Source organism: Monodelphis domestica, chromosome 8, assembly GCF_027887165.1.
Source record: "Monodelphis domestica isolate mMonDom1 chromosome 8, mMonDom1.pri, whole genome shotgun sequence".
NCBI classification, from domain to species: Eukaryota; Metazoa; Chordata; class Mammalia; order Didelphimorphia; family Didelphidae; genus Monodelphis; species Monodelphis domestica.
In genome coordinates, this window is record NC_077234.1 from 118,533,245 (window position 1) to 118,545,541 (window position 12,297).

Here is a 12,297-nt window from a genome sequence, read left to right on the forward strand (position 1 = left end):
CTTAAATCCTCCTTTTTTAATCCACTCTTAAACCTTAATATAAGTAAAACAATCTATTCCTTTTAAATTCTCCTCCAACCCTCACTGTCCCACCTCCCCAGGCACACTGGCTAAGGAAAAAATGTTTAGAAAAAAATTTCCTTTTTCTTGAAGGAAATTAGACTTGTAAATACTTTATAGTTTTCTTTCTTGTTAATGCAAGTTAGGAAAAAGACCATAATGAAAACTATGCTATTTCTTTCTTAAGAAAATGAGAATAATAGATGATCCCAGAGGTTTTTATTCATGTCCTTGCTTTGTATAATTTTCTGTCTTGCTTTTCCAAGGCTTTTCCATTTTATGAGGTTTCTTCTTCTTCTTGTGATTATGTCCAGACTGAACTTGACTAAATCAATTTTGCACCAACTATGAAAACAATCATCATCATCCAGTAAATGTCAAACAAATTCTTTTTCTTTATTTTTTTAAGTGAGAAAAGAGAAGGAAATGGATCATTTGTTGGTTTTTGGAAGCACACAACAGCATACAGACAAGAAATCCTAGTTCAGAGTAGGCATTATACTGTATACTGATAAGCCTGAAGAAGGCAGGTCATGTCCTAACTTGCAACCTGTATATTCAGTTGATGGCTTTTCATCTGCAATGTAGAATTGAAAGCTTTTATCTAATTTTGTTACCTGGGAAGCACAGTGTCTGTTGATGGGAAAATTAGGAAATTAAATAAAGAAGCATATACTTCAGGAGATTTTTCAAACAGTGAGTAGCTCTTACATGGTATTAAGCTTCATGCCCAACTAAGAGTCTACTGAGTGATAAATAATATCCAACTTTCAATATAGATGTGAATGGTAAATCTGCCACTGCCAAATACAACTTCTTTATGTCCTTTACCTGCTTCAGTTCAAAATTAAATGTCAAAACTGGAACCTCAACAAGGTTCTAGAACATGGTTCACAATGGACCTATCATTCACTATAATGCAGATCCATAGGGAGTAGTATATCAGAACACCAGAAAACGTGATATAGAAAGTAGAACAGGAAAATTCATCGTCATAATGAAATGTGAGAATCCTCTGGCATTTAGAGTGATTAGGTTTTAAAGGATTCTATGAATAAAGGAATTTGAGAGTGACTGTAATGGGTATCTATAATGAGATGAGGAAGAAAGATATGCTATAATATGATTTTCATTATGGCAGATGACAGACAAGTATTATTTTTAAAATTGTTTTTCTTTTTTCCTATTATTCTTTCCTACCTCTTTTCTCTTTGAGCAGGAAAGAGAATGAAGACCACACATAGTTGACACTGGGCTGAATATGAGCCACTAGATTGGAGTATCATAGAATATCCTGGGCTGAGGTAAATACCAAATGTGCATTTTCATTCATTCAAACCAGATTTAAAATTATTGCTCAGATATTAAATCATTATAGAAGTCTTAACATGATTTCCATTGGCATGCTAGTTGTCACCAGGACCCTATAAATAATTGCCCATCCTACTTGCCTCTAACTTTCTTCAGTTTCCCAATAGCCCTAACAGTTTTGTGCTTTATCCATTTGGTCCAGAGTTTCTCCCAGGAGATATAATGCTCCACAATTCCTCCTTTCTCTTTCCTCTGACAAATCTGCTAGTCACTGAGACCATCTCAGCTAAGATTTGAACACGTTGAAGCAACACTAATGAACAAATGATTGATTGAATTCTTAGGTTATATTTATATCCCACCCATCCCCTATCCATTTAGCTTGTTAACCTGAATGAATCTCTAGTTGAATCAATGTGGTTATATTTTCTTGTGTGACTGATTTGACTCCTAAACAAGTCTGTTGTTCAGTCTAGCTTAGGAGCAAGATATAATATGTATGGTTACATAAATACAAGTTAATTTGAGCATGGGAGAGAACACTCATAGCTAGGGGATCAGGAAAAGCTTCTTGTAATATACAGCACCTGATCTGAGAGAGATCTTTGGAAAAAGAAATTCTAAGATATGGCAACAAGGAAGGACTGCATTTCAGGCATAGTGGACAGCCTGTGCAAAGGTATGGAGATAGGAAATGGAACATGAAACATTGAATTCAGGTAATAGATTAGTTTGACTGGAACATATAGTACATGATGGAGTAAAATCTTGTTATAAAACTAGAAAAAGATCCCACCAGAGGATAGAAATAGAGCTGTGCACTAGTAATGGTAAAGAAATTGTGTCATATAATAACCTGCAAATTGTATATGTAGGTGAAGACATTTCATCTGAAAAGTAGCACTGAAAGGCGTATTTGACTTTATTTTCTCTTTTGATACTAAGATTGATCTCCAGGGGGAAGAGCCCCTAGTTTTGATTGTGAAGGTTTTGGTTCATAGAAAGGCTATCCAAAAGATCAATTATAAATCCACAAGTAGATAGGCTCCCAGCATTAGAATAGAACTACAGATACTTAGGAGAGTTTACTTAGAAATGGTCTTTTCTTTAGCACTCAGTTTTAGTCTTAAGATTTGAAGTCCCATATTTATGTTATAGATACCTAGTAGTCCTGTTTATTGATAGATATTTCATATGTCTTCTTGAATTATAAGCTCCATAAGGACAGGTCTTATTTCAGAAATACCTCTCTCTCCCAAGAGTTAGCATGTGGCATTTCATATAGTGGCCACTTAATAAATGGATGAATGGATGGGGGAAATGGTGAACAGTTTTGAAATACCAGGACACAAACAAAAAAGAGCAATTAGAAGTTCTGCAGTCAAAAATGAGGTGGCTCATTTTCAAGAAAAATAAAGAACCGTGAAGAGAGAAACAGTAGCTGTTGCCATCTAGACTTTGTCTTCAGAAGGATATAGGTTCAAGGGAGAAGTTTTATTCATTAAAAAAATTAAATAATAGTAATTCCTTAGAATGATTCTTGTTGTTAGGTATGAAGTTAAAAAAAAAAAGGAACTGAGGTAGTGAGAGGAAAACATTTGCCAAATATTTTAAGGTCTTTCCATTATCACCTATTATCTTTTCTAAAAGAGAATGTTATACCCACAGAAATCTGGGATTGGGAATGTTTGTAAGAAAGATATATTACTTAGTTATGATTCGTTGATAAGAAGTTGATCTTATTTGCATCCATAATTGAAGTTTTTATTACCAACAATTCTTCTATCAAACTATATGAATACAAAATGGTAGTTTTATTCTCAATGTTGCAGGTAGAGTATCCAAAACTGACTATTTGATGCAACAGAAACAACAATGAAAAACTGTTCCTTGGTCATTTAAAAATATTATGGCAGAAAGGACTATTGAGTCCATAATAATTGAATTTTTATTTTTAAATATGCCTTTGCCTTATTTTTGGAAACATGGGCAGCTAGTGGTACAATGGGCAGAGCACTGGGCCTGGAGTCAGGAAGACCTAAGTTTAAATAATGCCTCAGTCACAACCTGTGCAAACCTAGGCAAGTTACTCATCAGTAGTCTGCCTCAGTTTCCTTAATTCTAAAATGGGGACAGTAATGGCAGCTATATCCCAGGGTTGTTGCCTCAAGTGAGATATTTGTAAAATATTTAGCATAGAACCTGGTGCTTGTTTCCTCCTTTCTTTTCAGCACTAGCTGTGTTACCTTGGGCAAGTTACAGAACATTTGGGTTGCATTGGTTTTTTCATCTATAATTGGAGTGAATTGGAATATATTAGATGATCTCTAAGGCCACTTATAGATCTAAAATTTGATTCTGCTAACACTATAATAACCTCAAGTGGCAACTTAGGATCAGATAAGGCACCAAACATCATGGAATATAATTATTCATAAAGGCTTTCCTTTATCCCTCTCATGCCCAGAGCCTTAAAGCCCCTTTTACTGCAACTGGAAAAGAAACTCATGGGAGCACACCTAAACCACCAACATTACAACTTCTGATTTCAACTGCGGAAAAGATTTCATTCTGCAAGATAGTAATACTGCATCAGCAGAGAATGCCACACAGTCTTGTTCATACAGTACTACTTTGGGTGCAAGGAACAAGTTCATACAAGTTCAAAACCTTGCAATACATTTCCATTTTAAAGGACAATCCTATAGGTATCCTGATTACTCTTCTGCTTTTGCATATCTCCTTAATTATGTAGTATTTTTACTAGAATCACAACAGTTAGAAGCAGGTTGATGGTGTGGTAGATAAAGTGCTAGGTTTGGATTCAGGAAGACCTTAGACACTTACTAGCTCTGTGACTCTGAACAAGTCACTTTCTCTCTGCTTCAGTTTCCTCAACTGTAAGTTGAGGATAATGTTATCACTCACCTCTCAGGGTCCTTGTGAGGATCAAATAAGATAATATCTCTAAAGCATTTAGCACAATGCCTGGCACATAGTAGACACTTATAATTGATTCTTTTCTTTCTGAATTGTTGTTTCATATATACTTTCCTTATTTCCTTAAGCTGATTGAAAGCTACTTGAGGGCAGCCATCCTCTTCTATTCTTTTTGTATCCTCTTTATGTTTCTTATGGAGTTGTGAATTCAATAGTATCATAAAATATTATAGGCAGAAGGTTCTTGGATATTCTCTGATTCCAGATACTGTTTCAGGTGAAAGAGCTCATTTTACAGAGAAGAAGTGAATCATCTGAGTTAGTCACCAGCAGATCTAGGATTCCTCTTTCTACTGTATTATTATGTTAGATGATATATAATGGAATAGATGATTATTTAACTATGTACTCAGCTGTACATTATGTCTATATAGAAGAAGCCAACTGTATTTCCAAAGAAGGTAGCATGTGGTAAGTATAAAAATGGAAGAAGAAAGAGAAATAGGTGACATGGGTGTCTATGACCTTGACTTAATAGGGAAAATTCAAAATAATGTTATTCAAGAGGACCTGTAAGAGTAATTAATTGTCTCTCTTCTAAGAAGTTCAAATATAGGCTCTGATTCTAAGGAAGAAAAATGAGTTTCCTATTGGCCCTCTTTCAAAGTGGGCCAAAAATCTGAAACCAGACTGTTAGTTTAACATTCTTTAAAGGAAGGGTCAAACCTTCTAAGAGGAAGTGATTGAAAGTCCTGGATGTGCAATACAATGAGGTTGTCTTTAATTTGCTCCTTCAGATCACGGATAGGTTTTGTTTTATTTTGTTTTGTTTTGACTTTAATTTTTGTCTTTATCCCTAGTATTGTTCAGTGTCTTATGTATAGTATGTGCTTAATACATGCTTATTGAATCAAATTGCTAGGAAGATATACATGAGGTAGATTCTGAGTGGGATATAAAGCCTAAGCTTCCTGTCTCAGCTGTTTTTTCTCTTATAAAATGAACTTGAGTGTTCTGTCTTTGAACCAGAACAGCCTGTATCTTTCTTTAAATCTCTTTACGAGGTGCTAGATGTGGCAGAGAGAGGTCAAAGTAGACAGCAACATTTGTCAGAGTCCAGGCGCTCATTGCAGTTGTTATATGAAATCTGACTCAGTAAATACATGTCCCTACACTATGTATTCACAGGAACAAACTACTAAAATGTTTCTTTATGCAAATCATATTAAAATATAAATAGAAGTTAAAAGAATTCCTTCTTCTTACATGACCAGTATTTGGGGTTTGGGATTGGAACGGCGATCTGATTCTCTTTGGGTTGGTTGCCATAATGTCTCTCACAGAGAGTAAGTTCCTCAGGGCTAGGGCTCTATCTAAATTTCTCTGTGGGGAACACAGGTGGTGTAATAATAAATACTTCTTGCCGATGTAAAAGTCTTCTACCAAGGGCAAAGCCTCTGATTACTTAATGTTTCAAAATTATTTTAAAAAGAGGAGCCAGGAATCCAATTAGTGTACAATGTGTGCATGACATTTAACTAGGTGCTTGGGAAAATGGCAATTAGGATTGGATCAACACGACAACACGGATCTCAAGAGTTTACATTTTAAGACCAATAATACTTTATCGAAAAATTGTCAAATAAGACTGGCACCTGGCTCAATAGGAAGTCTTGCTTAAAAGACAGAACAGAGAAATAATGTTTTAAATCTCCTAGTAAATAACACTAATAATTTGCATTTATATCGTAATTGGTGACTATACATTTGTGCTATGTCTAGGCTCTCAAGACATGTCCTTAGAGTGATGTGGTCGAGCCAGTGAAATGTAACATACTAAAGCTTTTTCTGAAAGGTCTTCTTGTCATCGTGTCAGCCTTCACCAGAATGCTTCCTTCAGGTGGAGATTATGCCAAACACTGCTACATGACAATGGATACCTGGGGAATCTAGATCATATTTCCCTTCAGAGAACAATTCATGTCACGGAAAAACACAGAATATTTTGCCTTGTAACAGTTCTTCCTGTTCATATTCAACACTTAACAATAAGATCTGGACAATCTTTTCTTATTTTACCATGCTGCTGTGTTTTAAGGCTTCCTCCAGGACTACCTGGCAGTTGCTGTTCATGGTGTTTCCCACTCTTTAAACACTACATGTTGTCTGCTACTCTTGTGCTGAAACATTTTGCTAATGGTAGCATAATTGCAACTGAGAGCATCCCCTTTCTACAGCTCTTCTTCCCTCCCTAGGCAATGAGGGATGATCTAGAATCCTGTGGTGTCTCTCCGTGGTACTTGGCTCACACGAGCAAGGGCATGGGCATTCTCCGTCTTTTCTTTGGTATTCCATGTGGTTTTCAAAGTCTCTGCCACAACCAGCTGTTGCTGATTGTCCGCCTTCCCTACCGTTCGCCATTTCAAACAACTAAAAGCCTGCGTTGGATGTCTTCATATTCTCACATCCAGTATTCCTTTCTTATGCCTCTTCCTTTTTATCTTTGTTTTGAAGGGTTATTTCAGTTATGATGGTGATTCCAGCTGTACTCTGCCCCAGTGGAGCTTTTCAGAGATCTACCAGGTGGAACACATTCTTTGTTTCTGCATCTTCTTATTTTTCACCCAGAGTGGAGGTTTGACTTAACCAACCCAAAGTTTCTACCTCACTCTTGTAAAAGAAAAAAAAAAGTCTTCATGGACTTCTAGTATGTAGGTAATTGGTCAGTTTTTATCTTAAGCTATTTTGACTCAAGGTTTTAGCATGTTAAAGACTCTTGGGGAGCACTGAAGCCTTAAATTCATGGGCCTGGCTCAAGTAAGATTCATTAACCTGAGCCACAGCTCCAAGAAGAAACATTCTTGTCTAACCACAGCAGTTTGATAATCATAATGCATATATTTATAACATAATACATAAATACAAAAGTATCTATTAGATAATGTATGTGAAGTATTTTGTGAAATTTTAAACACTATTTAGATGTTAGACATTATTATCGTTAGAAGTAATAGTTGTTATAGTTATAATAGCAGTAAACACCTGGGAGGTACCTTGGTCTAGTAGATGAAGAGTTGGCTGTGGCATCAGAACAACCCTGGTTTAAGGCCCCCTCCCTTATAAATCTCTTGGGGTGGGGGTGGGCTGCAGAGTATGACATAATATAATAGAATAGTTCAGAATGACTGGGATTCAAATTTTGAATCTGTCCACTCCCATCTATGTAAACCTGGGTTTATCTACTAAGTCACAGAGGGATTATGAGTTGCACTGGAAGAAGGATTTCTTATTCTAGGAGTTCCCTATGCTGCTGAATACACAATAGAGTCTTTTTAAAAAAATTAATTACTTAATTAATTTAGTCAATTTAGAATATTATTTCTTGGTTAAAAAAATCATATTTTATTCCTCCCTCTCCTCCCCCCAACCCTCCCATAGCTGACAAATTCCACCGGGTATTACTTGTATCCTTGATCAGAACCTATTTCCATGTTGTTGGTATTTGCGTCAGGATGTTCATTTACAGTCTACATCCCCAATCATATCCCCTCAACCCATGTAATCAAGCAGTTGTTTTTCTTCTGTACTTCTACTCTACAATATAGTCTTTATGAATATTACATGTCACCTATATTATAAATTAATGTAAATAATAGATTATATACAAAATATTTTATACTTGTGTTATTTGTGTAAGATTATATTGAAAATGTGTATATATGGTGTGTATGTGTACACATATTACTTTATAACTAAAAGGTGTGTCCTAGTATAAATCAAATACTACTCTATCCAGAAGCCTCCTCTGAGTAACATTTTTGGTTAATAGCATTTTATTTTTCATGCAAACTTAATACTTTGTCCTTTTCTGATACATTTATCCTTTTGTGATTCATATTATCTTTACCTGTGCATGTGTACTAGGCACATAATAGAGTCTAAGATTTCTGAGGCTAGGGAGCATGACTTACTTAAAATGTGTAGCTCCTCCAGTGTCTAGAAAATAAGCACTCAGTGAATTAATAAATTAAATTGATGAAGTTGACTAATTATGCTCTTGTCATTAAATAATTTTTTTCTTGTTCTCATCTTCCTTGATCTTTCTGTAGAATTGGACAATACTGACACCCTCCTCATCTTTGATCCAGCCTCTTCCCTTTACTTCATTCAGACTTGAGTATGCTCATGAATCTCTTTCTACATCTCTTGTCATTCTTTACCTGTCTCCATGGGTCTCTTTACCTTTCTCTCACTGTTGGAATATAGTTATATGTCAGTATTTGGTATTTGCTCCTCTTTTCTAATTTCTCTTTAGCATCTTTTTTGATGATCTCAACTTTTGCCATTAATTCATTTGTCACCTTCATCCAGATGACTCCCAATTCTTTTTCTGCATCCTAAGCCCCTAGTAGGTACTTATTAAATATTTGTTAAATGAAAGGTAGAGGCAAACACTTTATGAACATTATCTAATATGACTCTCAAAACAATATCCTCATTATCCTACCATATTCATTATTATCCAATCATATTATCATATATCATATATCATATAAAACAAGATTCTCATCCATATCCTTAAAACAATAAATCCTCATTTTGGAATGATGAGAACATGTTCAGGGGCTTGATGACTTGCTGAAATCATAGAGGAGAAGTCAAGAACTAAATACAGGTCTTCCGTCTCCATGATTTTATTAAGTCAAGTTGCTAGTTGTGATAGAGGAATAATCCTTTATAAATGTTTACTTCTTTCATCTCACATTTTTCCTTCATAATTAAGTATGAGAGGAATAATCCAGAGACTTTGAATGACAGAGCCTGGAAGAAATGCAAAGGTTTTTTTCCATCCGCAGCAGGGGATGGTTGAGGAAGCCAATGTCCAGATGCAGGGTGTCACAGGAACTGTGTGAGATCTTGTTATGCTATTCTTATTCTTCTCAGGTTTCTGCCACACTTTTTGGTATCTTTGGGGGGAAATGGTGAATTAAGTTCAATGAGGGATTTGTATATTTCAGGAGATAACCTGTGATCAGACCATTATCTTGGCCTTCTCAAGATAGAGAGAGATCAACTGCCTCCCACCTGGAATCTCTCTTCCCTCATGATTCCAAAACTCCTCTCTCCCCTTCCCCCCCCCCTCCTCAGCCCCTGCTGTGGATGGAAACCTTTGCATTTCTTCCAGGCTCTGCCATTCAAAGTCTCTAGATTATTCCTCTATTACACTCTTATAATTAAGTAGGAAAAATGTGAGATGAAGGTAATAAACATTTATATAGCACCAAGATGTTTCAGGGAGTATATTAAATACATTACAAATATCTCATTTGATTCCTGCTAGGTAGGTGCTATTGTTATTCCTATTTTACATTTGAAGAGGCTGAGGCAGATAGTGGTTAAGAGACTTGGCTGAGGACACACAACTAGGAAATATTTGAGACTGGATTTAAACTCACATCTTCCTGATTCCAGGACTAGCATTCTATTCACGCCATCATTTAGCTGGATGTAGGATAAGTGTTGTTGCAGGAGAAATTGAGAAGTGGTGTGGGTCAGGGTATGGATAAAAGGCAATATTAATGCTATTAGGTATTATATATCATAGTTTTTATTTTATCCTCCAAACATTTGTTATATCACTATATCAATGTAATAGTGTGTTCTAAGGAAGAAATTTCTAATTTTATGGTTGATGTTGATACATGTAGTCCTTACAAATTAAGATAGCATGCCTCTCTAGGGAAACATTCTATATGAACCATTCCTCACTCTTGAAACTGAGGTTTCTAGCTCATACCCTTGATTGCATTTATAGAGGATTGTGGAAAGATTTATGAGGATACGCTAGTTCTTCAGTTACTTCAACAAATTTGCTGTTTTTTTTCTCTTTGTCCACAAATGATGTGAAGGAAGGAAATGAGAAAATGTGTATGAGAATCTGAGTCTGAAGGCAATGATAGAATATTTGTAAAGGAAGCAGGGGAATGAGCATTAATATCAATTGTCCTTGTCACTACAATCCTTGACTTTTCAATTTTTATCACTAACTTGTTGATGATTAGTTATTCTTCCCATATCATTTTACTACATCCAATCAGCTCTACTTATCACTGCTCTCTTTCATACATGTTTGTTTACTAGGTAGTTAAAAATATTGACCAAAGTTGAGAAATTATAGTACAGATGTGGCAAAGGCCATCATAGGTCAGTTTCTCTTTTAACTTAATGAAATGCCCTGAGACACCGAGATATTAGGCATAGAGCCTGCAATATCTTCCCCCTCTTCCTCTGTATTCTGTTAGATGTAGTGGTGAGATATAAAATATAGTAGATGGTGATGGCTAATGTCCTTATAAGTCTGAAGATTGAAATGTTGTTTTGGAACAAGATCCAAGGTTTCTAGGTTTATGGATTGCCCTGCTATGGGGGAAACTTTCTTCATGTTCTCTTTTGTTTTCTTGTCTAAAGTAAAATCAGCTATGACATCAAGGATAGCTATGTTCCCTTGCATGCATTTACCAATTCACCTCAATGGTTGTGAATGTCATCAGTGATATGTAAAGGGCAACTCTGTTCTACTAGCTCCTTTTCTGGAGTCTCCAGATCATGAAATACTAACAGAAAGATAAATGAACCTTTCATGCTTGGGGGATTTTCCCAGTAGATAACATTCATTTATAGGAGGTTGACGTTAACACTGAGTGGATGTCATAAATGTATTGGATCTTTTAGATTCTTGATAGTACATAAAAGTATCAGGAATCCATCCTGAGAATGTCAGGACTTACTATATGTGTATATAGATATGTGTGTGTATTTTTGTGTGTATATCTATATTTAATATGCATATATTAATACATATCCACACATTTGAATATATACATATACAAATGCCTCCTCAAGTGCATGGAGAGCTCTTTTTCTAGATTCTTTCCCTGGAGTCTTTTAGCTGATTTATAGTACATTTGCTTCCATGATTTTGTGTCCACAATTCCAGAGGTGTCAAACTCTTGGCCTTCTGAGACAAAAGTCCAGGAGTAGCAATCCTTGTCTTTTTGAGTTTTATGCTACTGCATCACACCACTGATGATGGGAAAAGTTATGCCTTGGAGCACTTTGTGGAGACCATCAATGATTGCACTAATGAACATCAAATCAGGGTGACTGGATGGAAGAGTCTGTTTTAATCTGAATCTCTCCTGGCCTGAAGGCTTTCAGAATTTCCAGTCTCCAGATGGTGTTAATCATCTTGAAACTCAAGGATTTTCCTTGTTAACAAACTACTAGATATAATAGCACGACTAGTACATAAATATATGTAGATGTATTAAAAATTGAATCTACAAGTAATCTGGACGAGAAGATAATAATTAAAGGGAAAAAAGAATCATACCTAAGTCCGTTACCCCAGAACAATGATTAAATTGTTTTCTAGCTAGTTGCTTCCCCCATCCCCCTTCCATTCATCTTTTCCTATCACCTTTTATTTCATATTTTAAATAACTTTTCTATTTCAGTTATTCTATCCTTGACAAATACCAGTTAACTTGAACATTTCTCTATGTGAAGAAGAAGAAAAAAGAGCATTGTATATTTTTTCCTATTCCTTTTTTAAAGAGCCCCTTGCTAGGCCAGGATCATCTCTTCTCTCTATCTCATGAGTCAATGGCCTGTGATTGCCTCTTACTCTCCTGCAGCATGCTTAAAAGACAGCCATTCTCATTCGAAAAGACTGCTGACCTCCTAACCTGTAGTTTCTCCTGTGATGTTCCTGCATCAGACAAGCCTGTTTAAGAAGACAAATAGAACACAACAGCCAGGGAGCTAATCCTTTCAGTTACAAGCTAACTAATTGATTAATATGAAATGCAGAAAAGAAGTAGTCTTGAGGCAATTCCTCTCTGCACTTCGCCTCAGGTTCCTCCTCTGAAAAATGTGCAGAGGCCTGAGCTACATCATCTTTATGGTCCTTCCTGTCCTTAAATG

The 12,297-nt window shown here is 35.8% G+C and overlaps 1 long non-coding RNA gene across 1 annotated transcript in view; it reads left to right on the plus strand.

Moving 5' to 3' along the window:
- Positions 1 to 996: 996 nt before the first annotated feature.
- The window catches only part of LOC103096050 (uncharacterized), a 180,130-nt gene continuing 168,829 nt past the window's right edge, over positions 997 to 12,297 (plus strand). The window contains exons 1-2 of the long non-coding RNA XR_001624193.2: positions 997 to 1,064; positions 1,280 to 1,364. This is a non-coding gene — a long non-coding RNA (uncharacterized LOC103096050). The remainder of the gene's footprint in view (positions 1,065 to 1,279; positions 1,365 to 12,297) is intronic.